The 14,131-nt window shown below is 31.7% G+C and overlaps 1 long non-coding RNA gene across 1 annotated transcript; it reads left to right on the top strand.

The window, feature by feature from the left end:
- Window positions 1-2,914: 2,914 nt before the first annotated feature.
- Window positions 2,915-3,997, top strand: LOC126735548 (uncharacterized). Its single transcript, XR_007660437.1, has 3 exons — window positions 2,915-3,048; window positions 3,188-3,388; window positions 3,457-3,997. It is a non-coding gene; the product is annotated as an uncharacterized LOC126735548 (long non-coding RNA).
- Window positions 3,998-14,131: the final 10,134 nt, after the last annotated feature.

Here is a 14,131-nt window from a genome sequence, read left to right on the forward strand (position 1 = left end):
CTATGTAATTTGGTATATATTTTTGTTCATGTAATTAGAGGTTAAGTTGATTAGCCCTAGGCTAGACTTGTACATTTTGGTATAATAAAGACATTATTTATTTATTTATTTTATTTATTTATATTGTATGCCGAATTGTCTCCATAAATCAATTTAATAATTTGAACTCTTATGGAAGGAGTTTAAACACCCATAATAAAAATTAAGAAAAAAACAATTGCGATTTAAAATTTAAATAAGAAATTTAAAAAATAATAGCGCTTTTAGTCAGTCACGCAGCAAAATGAGGCTAGCCAATATTATTATTGTTATTCTGTAATAAATAGAAACAGCAAATACCTATCAGATGACCGGAGGCGGCCGCCCATCGACGAAATGAAGCCATTATTTTGGACAATGCGTAATGTTCAATACCTCAACTTGTATACATGCCTAGCAGAGTTCAAGTCCCAGACTTGACTGTTTAAAAGATTTAAAATATTAACTCTTCCATCTTTATTCATACTTGAATCTATTTGCTTGGTTCGCAAGCGTATATCAGAAATTCCTAATAGACCATCTCATAATTATCCACTTCAAAACGCAGAGAATGATCTTTATGTGCCAATCCCAAGGTCAGAATTAATAAAAAGCTCTGTTTTTTACGGAGCTAAAAAAATGCACAATCATCTGCCTTTGGAAATTTAATCATTGACATCTTTTCCTCGATTTCGCAATGCTTTGAAATCATATTTACTGGAGAGAGCTTTATATGCAGTAGATGATTTTTTTTAATATTAATTTTTAAGTATCATGCACGCACTGGCTAATTTTTAATTTTTTTATGAAGTAGAATAGCAATATTTTGTATTGCTAAATTTCTATAGAATTTTTTATGACGTTTTAAACATTGAATTAATGTTTTTGACTGTTTTTGTTGCTTTTTTTACTTTTTTTATTTTACTTTCTTGTTACTATTTTTATTTACTTTCATATTTTCTTACTTTTTACATTTAGTATAAGAAATTTGACCAGGTACATTTATGTCTTTTGTACCCAGTTTTGAATATTATATATTATTATTATATTTATTTAGTACTTGTATTTTGATTTCTATATTTGTGTACTTTGCTTTTTATGTATAGCTTTGTCTACAAAATTTTTTAAATTTTTTGACAATAAAATTTGATTGATTGATTGACAAGCTAAGTCAAATTTACTGGCTGCATGTGCACAATGCAAAACCAAGCAAGCTATCCAAATCCTGGAAATTGCCGACATAAAAATATACCGGGGGTCGCAGCGTGACACCCTATATACAGTGTGTCCCAGGATGAGCGAATTTATACGTAAAAATGACAAAAAATTTTGTAGTTGAAAGCCCTGCTTAATTAAAAAATAAAATTTAGTATATTTTTATAAAAAATGTTTATAAGAAAAAGTTGCTTAGAATGCAAAATTATACCCGAATACCGAATATCATAGCCATAGGCCTATTTTGTTTTTTACGTTTTGTGTACCAATTAATTTTTTTATTCGTATTTAATTATTAAAGAAAAACTAACAAATTTATTTATCTAATAATTAAATCACTCATCTAAGAGTTACAAACCATCCTCAAAAATATGTTTGTAATTAAATGTACATAGTATGTCTAACTTAACAAGAAAATTTATTTTATTTACTTATTTTAAATTTATACAATGTAGCTACCTCCATTTTCGAAGAATTTTTCAATAGCTTTCCTAAAGATTAAAAAAAAAATCTTAATTTCTTTAATGGAAATTGAGTTACAAGCATCTCTAATTCTTTATTTTAGTAATTCCCTGTCATTTGGTAACGGCTCGGAATAAACAATTTGCTTGAGCCGGCCCCATAAATAGGAATCAGAAATGGTTAAATCACGTGACCTTGGCGGCCACTCAATTGGGCCGCGTCTTTCAACCCATTGATTCGGAAAAATTCTATTCAACCATTCTGCTACTCGAATAGTGCGAGTACGCTGGGCAGCCGTCGGCGTCGTGTTGAAAATAAAGATTTATACTTTGATCAACTGGTAAAGATTCTAAGTATTCTTTAAAAAATCTTTCCAAAATTTGAAGATACGTTTCATGATTAAGAGATCCTTCAATAAAGTATGGTTCAATAATATCTAAATGGTATGGCGCACCTTTTTGAAAATCAGGGTTCTCAGCAATTGACTCCAAAGCAAGGATTGTAGCAGCATCGTTGTCATCGTATCTCTCTTTCTGATTTTTTTCATCTCAACACTACCCGTGGCCTCAAAAAGTTTAGTTAGTCGTCTCGTAGAAGATATTGTTACTTCGACTATATCGCTCAATGGCGGCAATAATGGCACATCTCAAAAATTTCCAAAATCGGACTAAACACTATGTTAAAACTTAAAATTAATATTCTTTATTTTGTCAAGACCGGCTTAAAATTAGTATTTTAGTTTTCCGCCAGATGGCAGAAGGGTCACTAAAGAATCATCTTAAATCATGCCTCCTAGCCACGGCAACAGTGGCACAATATTAGTATTCCATAAACCTTGCTAGGGAATCTATCGCTGTTAGCAGGCAATAGTGACACTTTCCTTGTTGTGCCAGTATAGTGCAAAATTATTAATTTGATTTTATATTTATATTAATGCAATAGTGACACATTTTGAATTGTGCCAATATAGACCATACGCCTTATTTAATTTTTTAAGTTATGCCTATATAGACCACATTTTTAATAATTTTATTTGATTTGTGCCAGTATAGGGCAAAAATTTTTTGTGTTTTTTTTAAATTAAACAAGTAAATAATTCTGTTGATTTTGTATTTTGTTTCGTCTGTGCTAAAACAAGTGTGCTTAATATGAACAATTTGGAAGGCACCAAGGCAAGAAAATGTTATCACCAGTAGGAGTCAGGTAAATTTTTTTAAATTATTTTCCAATAATGAAATTTTAGGTTGGAGAAAGTTAGTGACAATGGAGGCGATTCTCAATGGAAAGTGCGTAATGCAAGTTCAGCTGTGAATTCCGATATTGACTATGAGATTTATGACTTTGAAACTTCAGGTAATAATATTCATATTTTTAAGCCTATTTTTTTATTTATCACCTATGCATGTAATCTTTCTGTAGTCTAATGGATACATTAGGGGTAACGTAACTATTAAGATGTATTTTACTAAACTCTAGATTTTGTATTTTGCAGATAATAACACCTTAGAGCAGCCCTCGGAGCAGCCGATGATCATAGATTACTTCGAAAATGAACAGATAGCACAAAAGATTAAGGTATCGTCATCAACAGAAAAAATACAGGAAGAACCGGAGCCGGAAAAATCTAATACAGTTTTCACAGACCTCACTAACTTAAATTCTGAAGGTTTAGGTTTTTTACCCGATGGCGATGGTAAGCCAACTAAAAATGAAAATTTTAAATTTTTAAAAAGACGTACACACCTATTGTATTTTTTTCAGAACACCTGCAGAATAGGGAAGTATTAGAGATCCTCTCACAGTCCAGTTATACTTCTGATCCTAAAGAATCATCGGACTGTTCAGTGTTCACTTAAGGATCCGGATTATAGGGATGATTCTTCCTCTACGTCTTCTAGCTCATCGTCATCAGAAGATTCATCATCTTCTGGCTCATCAGAAGAAGATGTTGATGATCCAGATCAAGCCGTTGCCGAAGTAGAAATAAAAAAGACTAGAAAAAGGAAAGCGAAACCAACTGAATGGAAAAAAGCGTGTGCTAAGCGGTTAAGAAATAGCGGTCAGTCCTATAAAACTCTTGGTAAAGAAATAGAGGTGCCAAGGAGGCAAATAAAGCCAGCTTGTAATGACACATGCTCCCACAAATGCAGCAGCAAGTTTAACGAGGAAGAAAGAATTACAATATTTAATGCCTATTGGAAAATAAAAGATATCGTTAAACAGCGCATATTTATATCAACCCTTATACAAGAGATTAATCCTAAATATAGGTATACCCATGATGGTAATGGCAGGACGACCAACCACGCTATATACGACGATACTAAAATAAGAGTATGCAAGCAGTTTTTTATAGCTACTCTGGGCATTACTAGCCGCTGCATACGTACGGTAAAGACTAAAATAAAGAACGGTACTTTAGGAGACGATAGTAGAGGGAAACATGCTAATCATAAAGGGGTTTCTGCAGAGATTAAAAATAGTGTGCGCTCCCATATTTCTTCTATACCCACTATAGAGAGCCACTATACCCGAGCCCATTCTGAAAAGGTTTACATTGAAGGGAGCAAAACCATAGCTCAACTTTATCGTGATTACAAATTAGATTGTGAAGGCAAGGGAAAACCCTTTGCTAATCTTACTATGTATAGGCATATTTTCAATTACGAATTTAATATTGCCTTTTTTTCTCCTAAAAAGGATCAATGCAGACACGCGTTTCCTTCGAAAACTACAGTGAGGATAAGAAAAAAGCCTTAGAAGTAGATTATACTCGTCACATTGATGAAAAAAATTTAAGTAGAGAGGAGAAAACTAAGGACAAAGGCAAAATTTCTTCATTATTTCAAGTGGCTTGTTATGATTTACAGGCTTCCCTTCCAACACCAAACGGACGAGTATCATCGTTTTATTATAGATCGAAACTATCTACGTATAATTTTATGGTATGTGATATAACAAAAAAGGACAAGGATCCGTTAATTGTTATATGTGGCATGAGGCCGAGGGAAAAAGAGGGGCAGTTGAGATAGGCACATGTTTACTACAGTAACTCAAAGAAAAAGCTGAGATGGCTAAAAGCAATCAACTGGAAATTACCTTGTACTCCGATAACTGTGCAGGGCAACAAAAAATTTAATTTATTATTGCTGCTTTTCTTTATGCTGTGGCCAATTACAACATAAAATCCATTACTCAAAACTATCTATAGTAACTGGACACACCCAAAATGAAGGTGATAACGTTCACTCGGTAATAGAAAAACATATAAAACGTGCACTAAAATCTGGCCCCATGTGTACGCCATCACAGTATGTAGGCTTAGTACAAACAGCTAAAAAGACAGGAACCCCATTTAAAGTGTTTGAGTTAGCACATTCAGACTTTTTGGATTTAAAAAATCTGACAGAGCAAACCTGTTTTACTTTTAATAAAAACACTTTGGGAGAGAACTTTAAGATTTCTGATGTTTCAATACTTATACTAGGGTAGAGAAAGAAAATTTAGACTGCTTTTATTATAAAACCTCTTTTAAGGATGATGAATTCAAATTTGTCAAAATTACTAATGAACAAGAAAAACAAACGAACAAGAAAATCGGCCAGTTCAGTAGGTTTGACAAACTTTGAATTCAAACAAGCTTACACTTTAGCTATTCCAATCGCCAAAAAAAAAAATACGATGATCTCATGTTTTTATTACGAACAAAATTGTTGAAACAAAAGATTGAAAAACTTAACAAGAAATTACTGTTATACTTCAAATTTCTTTGGGTATCACACAAATAAATACCTAATTAAAATCAATGAAATTTAAAAAGTCATTTTACTCAAATATTTCACTTTTTGAGTTGTCCCACTATAGTTGCCAATGAGCGATATATACTCGCGGATATTTTTCACGAAAAAGATTCAAAACGTACTTTAACAACATACTATTTCCACTACCATACCATTGCATAATTTTTTGCTCTAAAAAATTTTCTTCTCGAAATTTAACGTTCTTCTGTAAATTCTGATAATATTATTAATAACTTTTATAAACTTTACAATAAGATAATGACATAAGTACGTTTTTTGTACATAACTTTGACAGTGCCAATGTTTTATAGTAGCTGCCACATTAAATTGAGAATCTTTACATTTTAAAAAGTTCGACAAAAACTCGCAAAAGCGGCAAAAAAAAACCCAATCTAATAAGCGGCATGCATTCCACGAGCAAAAAATTCCTACCGATCATAAAAAGAATTAGTCCAAGGGCAATAATTTTGACTATTTTAACTTTTAATATTTATTTGGTTTTTGATTTTTAAAAAAGTGAATATAAATAATTAATAAATAATTTAAACGTAAAACTCAAAGTAGGCCTATGGTTATGAAATTCGGGCATAATTTTGCATTCTAAACAACTTTTTCTTATAAACTTTTTTTATCTCTTGCTTAGAAATACTGCTTTACCTTCTTATAAAATTTAAAAAATACTAGTATCAAGGCATGCTTGGTTCTTAAAAAATAAAAATATACTAAATTTTATTTTTTAATCAAGCAGGGCTGGATGCCAAACGGTCCAATTTGAACCCCAAAATTTTTTGTCATTTTTACCTAAAAATTCGCTGATCCTGAGACACACTGCATATCTCTATTAAAAAAAAAACAAAATTAACCTTGAAATTTTTGCCTCCCGCAATACCAAGTAACTTTTATTTCAAACTTTTTTTTCTCAAAAAAACGCACTGTATTCTGTATACTATTAGATTGTCTCAAGTTAAATAGATCACCTTGTATAATTTAATAACCGTTTAGCAGGTAGCCAACCTTCATGAAATACTCTGTGTAAAGCATCTCTCGATACTGAAAAACGTATTTACCCTGCCAGGTTTATTGATAAAAAGATTTTAACGGTGACGCTACATTCTTACCGACGACAGAGGACTTTCTATATAAAAATCGAATAAGGCCGGTCTATTAGGGGCCTTTATTGTCAAGCGAAAATCGCAAAATTGAATGTGAATTGAAATTTTATACACGAAGTGTGAAAAGTGAGTAAGTGCTCCTCGCTCAACAAGATTGAACTCCTGTGGGAGCTCCAAAACTTATATCTAAAAAGAAATACTTATATAACCACTGCCTTTGCCGCCGTATTCTTAACTTTATTTTCCTATTGGAAATATTGGATTTATGATCAATAAAGCTTAGTGTTAGGATTTAGTATACGTCTCTATAGTGAGTATTAATATTTTTGAAATTGGCATTTTGTGTTTTTTAGGTTGTTTCATATACATATATAAGATACACTGCTAGAGATTATAGAGCATCGTTATTCAAAGCAAATTCAAAGCATCTTAAAAAAAAGTTTCTATAGGCATGTCGGTAAGCATTTTTTTCATCATGGGGAGCAATGGTTTTGGTAAAGTAAAATGTTAGTGTTTCTTCAAGGAATTTGAATGTCATTTGAATTTGCAAGTTGCAGCTGATTTTTTTAAAATATTGTGTTTTTTATTAATTATTAACTTTATATTTTTTATATTAGCCTTGAACTGAAAACTAATTTAGTTCCATACGATTTTGATACATAATTCACTAGTATTTTTTTTCTGTCCGTATTTAAAAAAGAATCATACATTTTAACCATGTCTATTATTTCCTTATAGACATATTCGATTTCCGAATTCATTTTAAAGTCTGTATTTAGGCGAAGCCACATGCCACTTGGCTCAGTCTGAAATTACATACAATAGAACTAAAGGTTAGATAGAAAATAAAAAACAACTAAAATTCAACACAACTCAATATTATATCTAAACAAAAACAAAATAACTAAGAAATTAATCATCTTAATAATCAATGAAGAATAAAATGTAGTAGACGTGGGATCAAATCATGTTTCTATAAAATATACGAAGTTCTTAAAATTCAAAATATCCTTTATATTATTTAAAGAAGATACAAAGAAAGTTGCAAATAAGAGTAGAAAGTAGGTAAAGGCAACACATGAATAAAAAGCAGTATGAGATGACAATATTAGTAAGTTATGTATGCGCCGGTTTCTCTCAGAAACGGATTCAGATACGGCATAGAGCTTTTTATTAAATAGATAAAGACGTGTAAGAGAGGATATACAACGTAAGACATACGAAAAATACATATTTCTTCGTTGTATAATTTTGAGCCAATCCTTTTTAGAAATAACGGCGTGACGTAGGGACTCTCATCAGAGATCCAAATAACGCGTAAAAGAATTCTGTAATACCTGAATTCTGTGCTTATTTAGTCCAATCAAACAGGGCCCATAGACAACATCGCAATAGTACAAAATTGACAATATTTAGTTAGTTTTAGCATGGTGTTTATGTCTAATATAAATGTGAATCTGTAAATAGAAATTAATCTACCATAAAATTGTAGCACATTAGTTACATGAGCTCCAAACGTAAAATCTTGAGTCAAAAGTCCAAGATTTTTACACTTGGTCTTCAAAGGAGCTGAGTATCCTCCACAACCAAACTTTTAAAGAAATAACAGTAGCACAGAAACTGATAAGCTATTCGTTGCCCGCAGTAGGTCAGCAGTCAAATCTGACAAACTTGATACTGTACCTTCGCCTAAATCCCGACTGTTTACTTGGCAGAATATTTATAAAATCGATTTAAAAATGAAGTTGCTTCTATACGATTTGTTTTATCTGTTCTTATTCACTAGTGTTAAATCACTATCTTTAGTTTTAGTAGTTTTACTCCTTCCGGTTCCTATTTTCCTGTTTCTTCTGTCGTTCCAATCTCCTGAATGTAAGTCTCTCAGATATTTTTTCTTGCGTACTGCCCTTCAATTTCCATGACGGTTTTAGCTTTTCTCTCTTTTTCGTTGCAGTTGGCACCAAATAGTAGCTGAATAAATCCTTACAACGTCGTCTAATGGCACTAGAAATAGACTTCTGGTGAAGAGCAGCTGGAAAATCCAGACTAGAAAAAATACCCAATAACAAGATTGGACAAACTCTGGGAGTACAGGAAACAATTTTACCCTATCGAACGCAGGCACATGGTATGGGCATGTCGAGCGAATGGCCGTAGAAAGATTCCCCAAGCAAATACTCATGATTTTTTTGTTATTATAAATATTTCACTTATTTATTATGCTTATATTATGCTCAGAGGGCCTTTGAGTTTTTATATTTTATTTAAGTACAGACTAAATAAAGAGTTTCTTCTCTCTACGAATAGAGGCAGTTACAAATTTTGTCATATTTTTATAGAAGCACAATTTTGCCTCATATTCGTAATGGGATTTAGATTGTTTAATCACTGCCGATAGCTAAAGATTGAGACATTATCTCTTATGTGCATTATTTATTTTATGACATGCGTAATCCATATTATACTTCTCCACAGCATTTCTGAAAACCTCTAAGTGGTCTATGGTAAGATCTTCCCTGATGAACAAGCCAATCTTTTGCAATTACTTCTTTTAAAGCTCTAATCTAGTAAATAAATCAAGTGCTTAATACTTGCATGAAATCACTTTTATTGTCATTAAATGGGCAATTTTATGTAGTACAGGTAGATGGTGAGTTTAGCAGTTAAGAATTCACGAATTTTCGACTTTGCAGTGAGATATGCAGAACCTTTTTGTCCTAACAGTATTAAACTATTATCCTTATAGTTTCGTAAGTAGTAACAATAGTAGGAAGACAGTGTCCGGCGGGTTAGGCCTAAAATTCCCCTTCCGCCAACCCTTAAAACTCCGTCATAACAATCATTTCACACTCATTACCTCTGGCTAGCCCCTTTAGTCTTCCTAAGCAGGGGGCCCGCCCTCCTAATGTTAAGAGGAGGTCTTTTCAGTTCAGATCCTTTAATTCCTCTTGTAACAGGAATGAAGAACCCATGGTTTCTCTCCTGATCCTAGCCTATATTTTGCGATCGTCTATAAAATGATGTATGATTTCCTCCACTATGCCATTACAGTCTCAGCGGACTGCACCGCACCGAAGATATGCAGATGCCGATTGCGTCTACACTGAGCTATTAGGACTCCAGTCAGATCTGCTTTCATCCCTCTCCCAGACTGGGGTATTCATTGGTTAATTGACAATTTTCTCTAGTCTTTTCCCATGCCCAGTTGTCTAGGATATGAGAAATGTGTCTCTAACTTAGTCCAAGGTAGGGCTCGGGTCTGACCGGTGGGAGAGATGACTCGTCCGCCCGCTTATTGTTCTTCTTTTTGCTATGTCCTGGAAACCAACTTATGTGAATTGGCTTCGTTCTATCCAACGTGTCCAGCACATCTCTGCCTTCTTGAACCAGTTTGAGACTAGTCTATGGTGCTCGTATGGGCTTCAAGGCAGCTTGGCTGTAAGAGTAAATTATTATTTCGGTTTCCGGGCTTTTTTCACTTCATTCCTTTTATCGTTTCATAACGTTTGTAGTAATCCAAAACGAGCCAAATATTGGAAATCATCCAAAACGGTAGAATCACTAAGAAACCGTACCAAAATTGGGCGAGTTTTGTCCGATTCTCGAAAATCTTTTTTGATAGAGGGACATCCATTTAATTAGTAAATAAGGCCAAGAGTTGTATCGGGTTAATTGCTCATTTTCTTCGATTCTGCAGTCAAGCTTACCGATTTAATTTTTTATCTAACTTGAACTTTACTAACAGTTAAAGAAAGCTTTTCCTCCATATTACATGTATACAGTTCAATTTTTAAAAGTTGCTTATTTTCAAACATTCGTAAATTACTCTTTTATTCCTCCCGTCAGTATTTGAATTACTCTGCTTTTATAATATATTGGCACAATAATTAATTCTCATGCCATATTGTAATAATCTGGCATCGACTGGATAATTCTTTTTTCAAATCTTCCTTTCTATCACTCTTTTACAGTATATAAATATTCACCGTCATTATCTCAGAAAAATAATCATGAAACCAGTACAAATTCGGTTAAAACTCTTAGATTTTTGTCGGTTTTCCACTGGTTGCTTGTGCAATACTTGCTTCTTCTTTCAAATATTGACCCATTCTAAATAATATTCTATTTCTAATAAGTATCCTGAAATCCTCTATTTAGCAAACTCGTCATGTGATATTATTACTAATTAAGCTACTTAATGTCATGTTTTAAAATTTTCTATAAATTCCTAATTAAAATATCTTACAATAGTTATTATAATAAACATATTTCTACACGATGGTGGATAATGGTCTATGAACTGCAATGACTTTTTGATTGGATTTCATGAACTAAATCTTTTTATGCTATTGACTAGTTTATAAATATAATGACATAAACATGCCAGACAAAGATGACATAAAGATGTTTGCTAAGTATGTTTTATAAATTAAATATCGTCATTATTATCAAGTTTCTAGATAGTTTCTATTGAAAACTTCTTTAAGTTACGTTTAAGCAATATAAGAAAGAAACCATTAAATCAAAAAACAACAAAAATTAAATGCAACAATTTAAAATAATAATCTAAATATAAAGAATTAAAAAATACAAACATTAATATCAGTCATAATCTTAAATTAGCAAACAAATATCACAATAAAAGCAAAATAATGTCAAAATTTAAAGTGCATCCTGGTAGAATTCTTTTTTGCTATAATAACCGTAACCCACTAGTAAAATCCTAAGTAAGTGGCAAAAGGTCTTTAACAAATTCAGTGGTTTAAGATTTTCCCAAGATTGGTCCCAATATCGTTCTCTGGGGGACTCCGCAAATAATTTTTGGGATAGATGATTTTTTTCCTGAATGCACAACAGACTGACCCCGATTGCTAAGATATAAGACTTAAACTAGACATGAGCCACTTCTCCATATATGTTTCAAGCTTAGACAGCACTAACCGGAGATCCACACAATAAAAAACCTTAGATAGATTACAAAAAAGCGCTGCCGATATGTACCATTGGTTTACATTAAAGTAAACGTTCTCCAAATAGTCGTAGCCTGTCAGTTTCAAAGAAAGCAAAATTATTAGTAAAGTTAAAATTCTGAAGATAAGACATATGTTCAATTCTAGAAAACGAGTCCGTAGTTAGACCACTTCAATAGAATTTGATAGTGCGCTCAGGATCACCATCTATCAGATATTGCAAAAGTCATTAGTTATGGTCCAGGCTTCTTTTTGTTTATATTTCGCGTTAGAAATTCGACAACTGTAATAATCAGATTTGGTTTATTTTAGAAGTTGTCTATAAATTATACTATTAAACTATACCGGAGTAATGTTAGCAACGGAATATCAGCAACGACGCTTGCCTGCCCACGTTGACGCTCGCAATGTAGGAGCGGCGCTTATGAAAATTGATAGTTTACTCAACACATGCAAAAATAATAATTTCCATTAGATACATATTCTCAAGGCAAAAAATTCCTCTCTACTGATTTTGTTATGTCGGCACAATTAATAAAATTATGTGAAGTTTAATACGAAAAAAAAAATTTAAAATCAGTATAATACGTTTAATATTTAAAGAGTTAAAAAAACACTGTTGTTATGGACGAAATTTTCAGATTTTTTTAGGGATGATAAGTCAATATCGACACTTAAAACGACACTGAGAAACCCGACCTATTTTAAAAAAACTACAATTATTTTACTCTGATTAAAAAAGAAACTAAATTCAGTATGTTCTACAATTAAAGGGAAAAAACACTGTTGCTGTAAACGAAAAATTACGATTTTTTAGCGATGATAATATAATATCTATAGATACTTTTTGTATATGCCATTTAAGAAAGCCGACGTATTTTGAAAAACCAGAATTATTTTACCCTGATAAAAGAAGAGACTAAATTCGGTATGTTTGATGACGACAATTGGAGGGTAAAAAACACCGTTGCTGTGGGTGAAAAATCGGGATTTTTTTTAGGGATAATAGAAAATCTATAGTTACTAACTAAATATTTCGTTTAAGAAACCCGACGTATTTTAAAAAACTACAATTATGTTACTCTGATTACAAAAGAAACTAAATTTCGTATGTTCGACATTTAGAGGGTAAAAAAACACCGTTGCTGTCGGTGAAAAAATTAAGATTTTCTTAGTAATGATATTTAAATATCTATAGTTACTTATTATACATGCCGACGTGTTTTAAAAAACTGCAATTTTTTTACTCTGATTACGAAAGAAACTAAATGCGCTTTCTTCGACAATTGGGAGGTAAAAAACACCGTTGCTGTGGGTGAAAATTTAAGATTTGTTTTTAGAAATGACAATACAAAATCTATAGATAGTTACTATATAATTATATGCGGTTTGAAAAAGCAGACGTATTTCAAAAAACTAGAATTATTTAACTCTGATAAAAGAAGAAACTAAATTCTGTATGTTCGATAATTAGACAGTAAAAAAATACTGTTGCTGTGGGTGAAAAATTGTATTTTTTTAGAGATGATAATACAATATCTATGGATATTTACTATATATGCTGTTTAAGAAACCTGACGTATTTTACAAAATTACTATTATTTTACTCTGAACAGACACTAATTTCGGTATGTTCGACAATAACAAGATTTTTTAGGGATGATACCACAATATCTATAGATACATACTATTATATGTTATTGTTTAAAGCTGGCGTATTCTGAAAAACTAGAATCATTTTAATCTTATATATAATATAGTGTAAGTAATTAAGTAAGTATGTAATAGGCACTATTAAAAAAAATTCAAACTCGCAAATTGAATATATGCATTTTCTACAAATATTTTTAATACGAATTTACATAAAATACATGATTCACTCGCACAGTTAATTTAATGCTTAACATCATTATTTTAAAAACTACAGTTGTCTTCATCTGCGATCTGAGTTCCTGAAATCTAAATTTTATATGTAGGATTGCAAAGAACGAGATATTGTTAATTCTTAATGGAAAATAACACAATCCTTACGAATTCAGAGAACCTATCTTAGAATATGTTCTTCAATGAAACCAAGCACCTAGCAATATGAAAAGAAGCTCTTTTCTCATCAAGGCTATTTACATTTTTGGCTTTTTACAAAAACTTATTTTAACAAATTTGCTAAAGAAATAAATATTACCATCTTCTTTTTGATTGGTATTTTTACAAATCGGGTTATATTTTCACAAATCGGATTAGAATATTCAGAAAAACAAATCATCATCGATGATGATCAGTGATTGGTCAAGTTTATTTGAAGAGCTAAATTAATATTCTTAATAGCTTGCAACTAGACCTAAACCGTTTATGGTCTAACATCGATTCCAAATTATTCCAAGCAAGTTAATAGTAGCAAACAGATTCTGCCATACAGTCATAAAGTACTATAAGTCAAAAAAGTACTTAAGTCTGTTCAGTTCAAAATGGAGAAAATCGATAAAAACGATTTTCTTCCAAATATATATTAAAATTTTATATTTTCTTTTAAAATTTAATAATTTTAATATTTTCA

The sequence above is a fragment of the Anthonomus grandis genome, chromosome 4, assembly GCF_022605725.1.
Source record: "Anthonomus grandis grandis chromosome 4, icAntGran1.3, whole genome shotgun sequence".
NCBI lineage: Eukaryota > Metazoa > Arthropoda > Insecta > Coleoptera > Curculionidae > Anthonomus > Anthonomus grandis.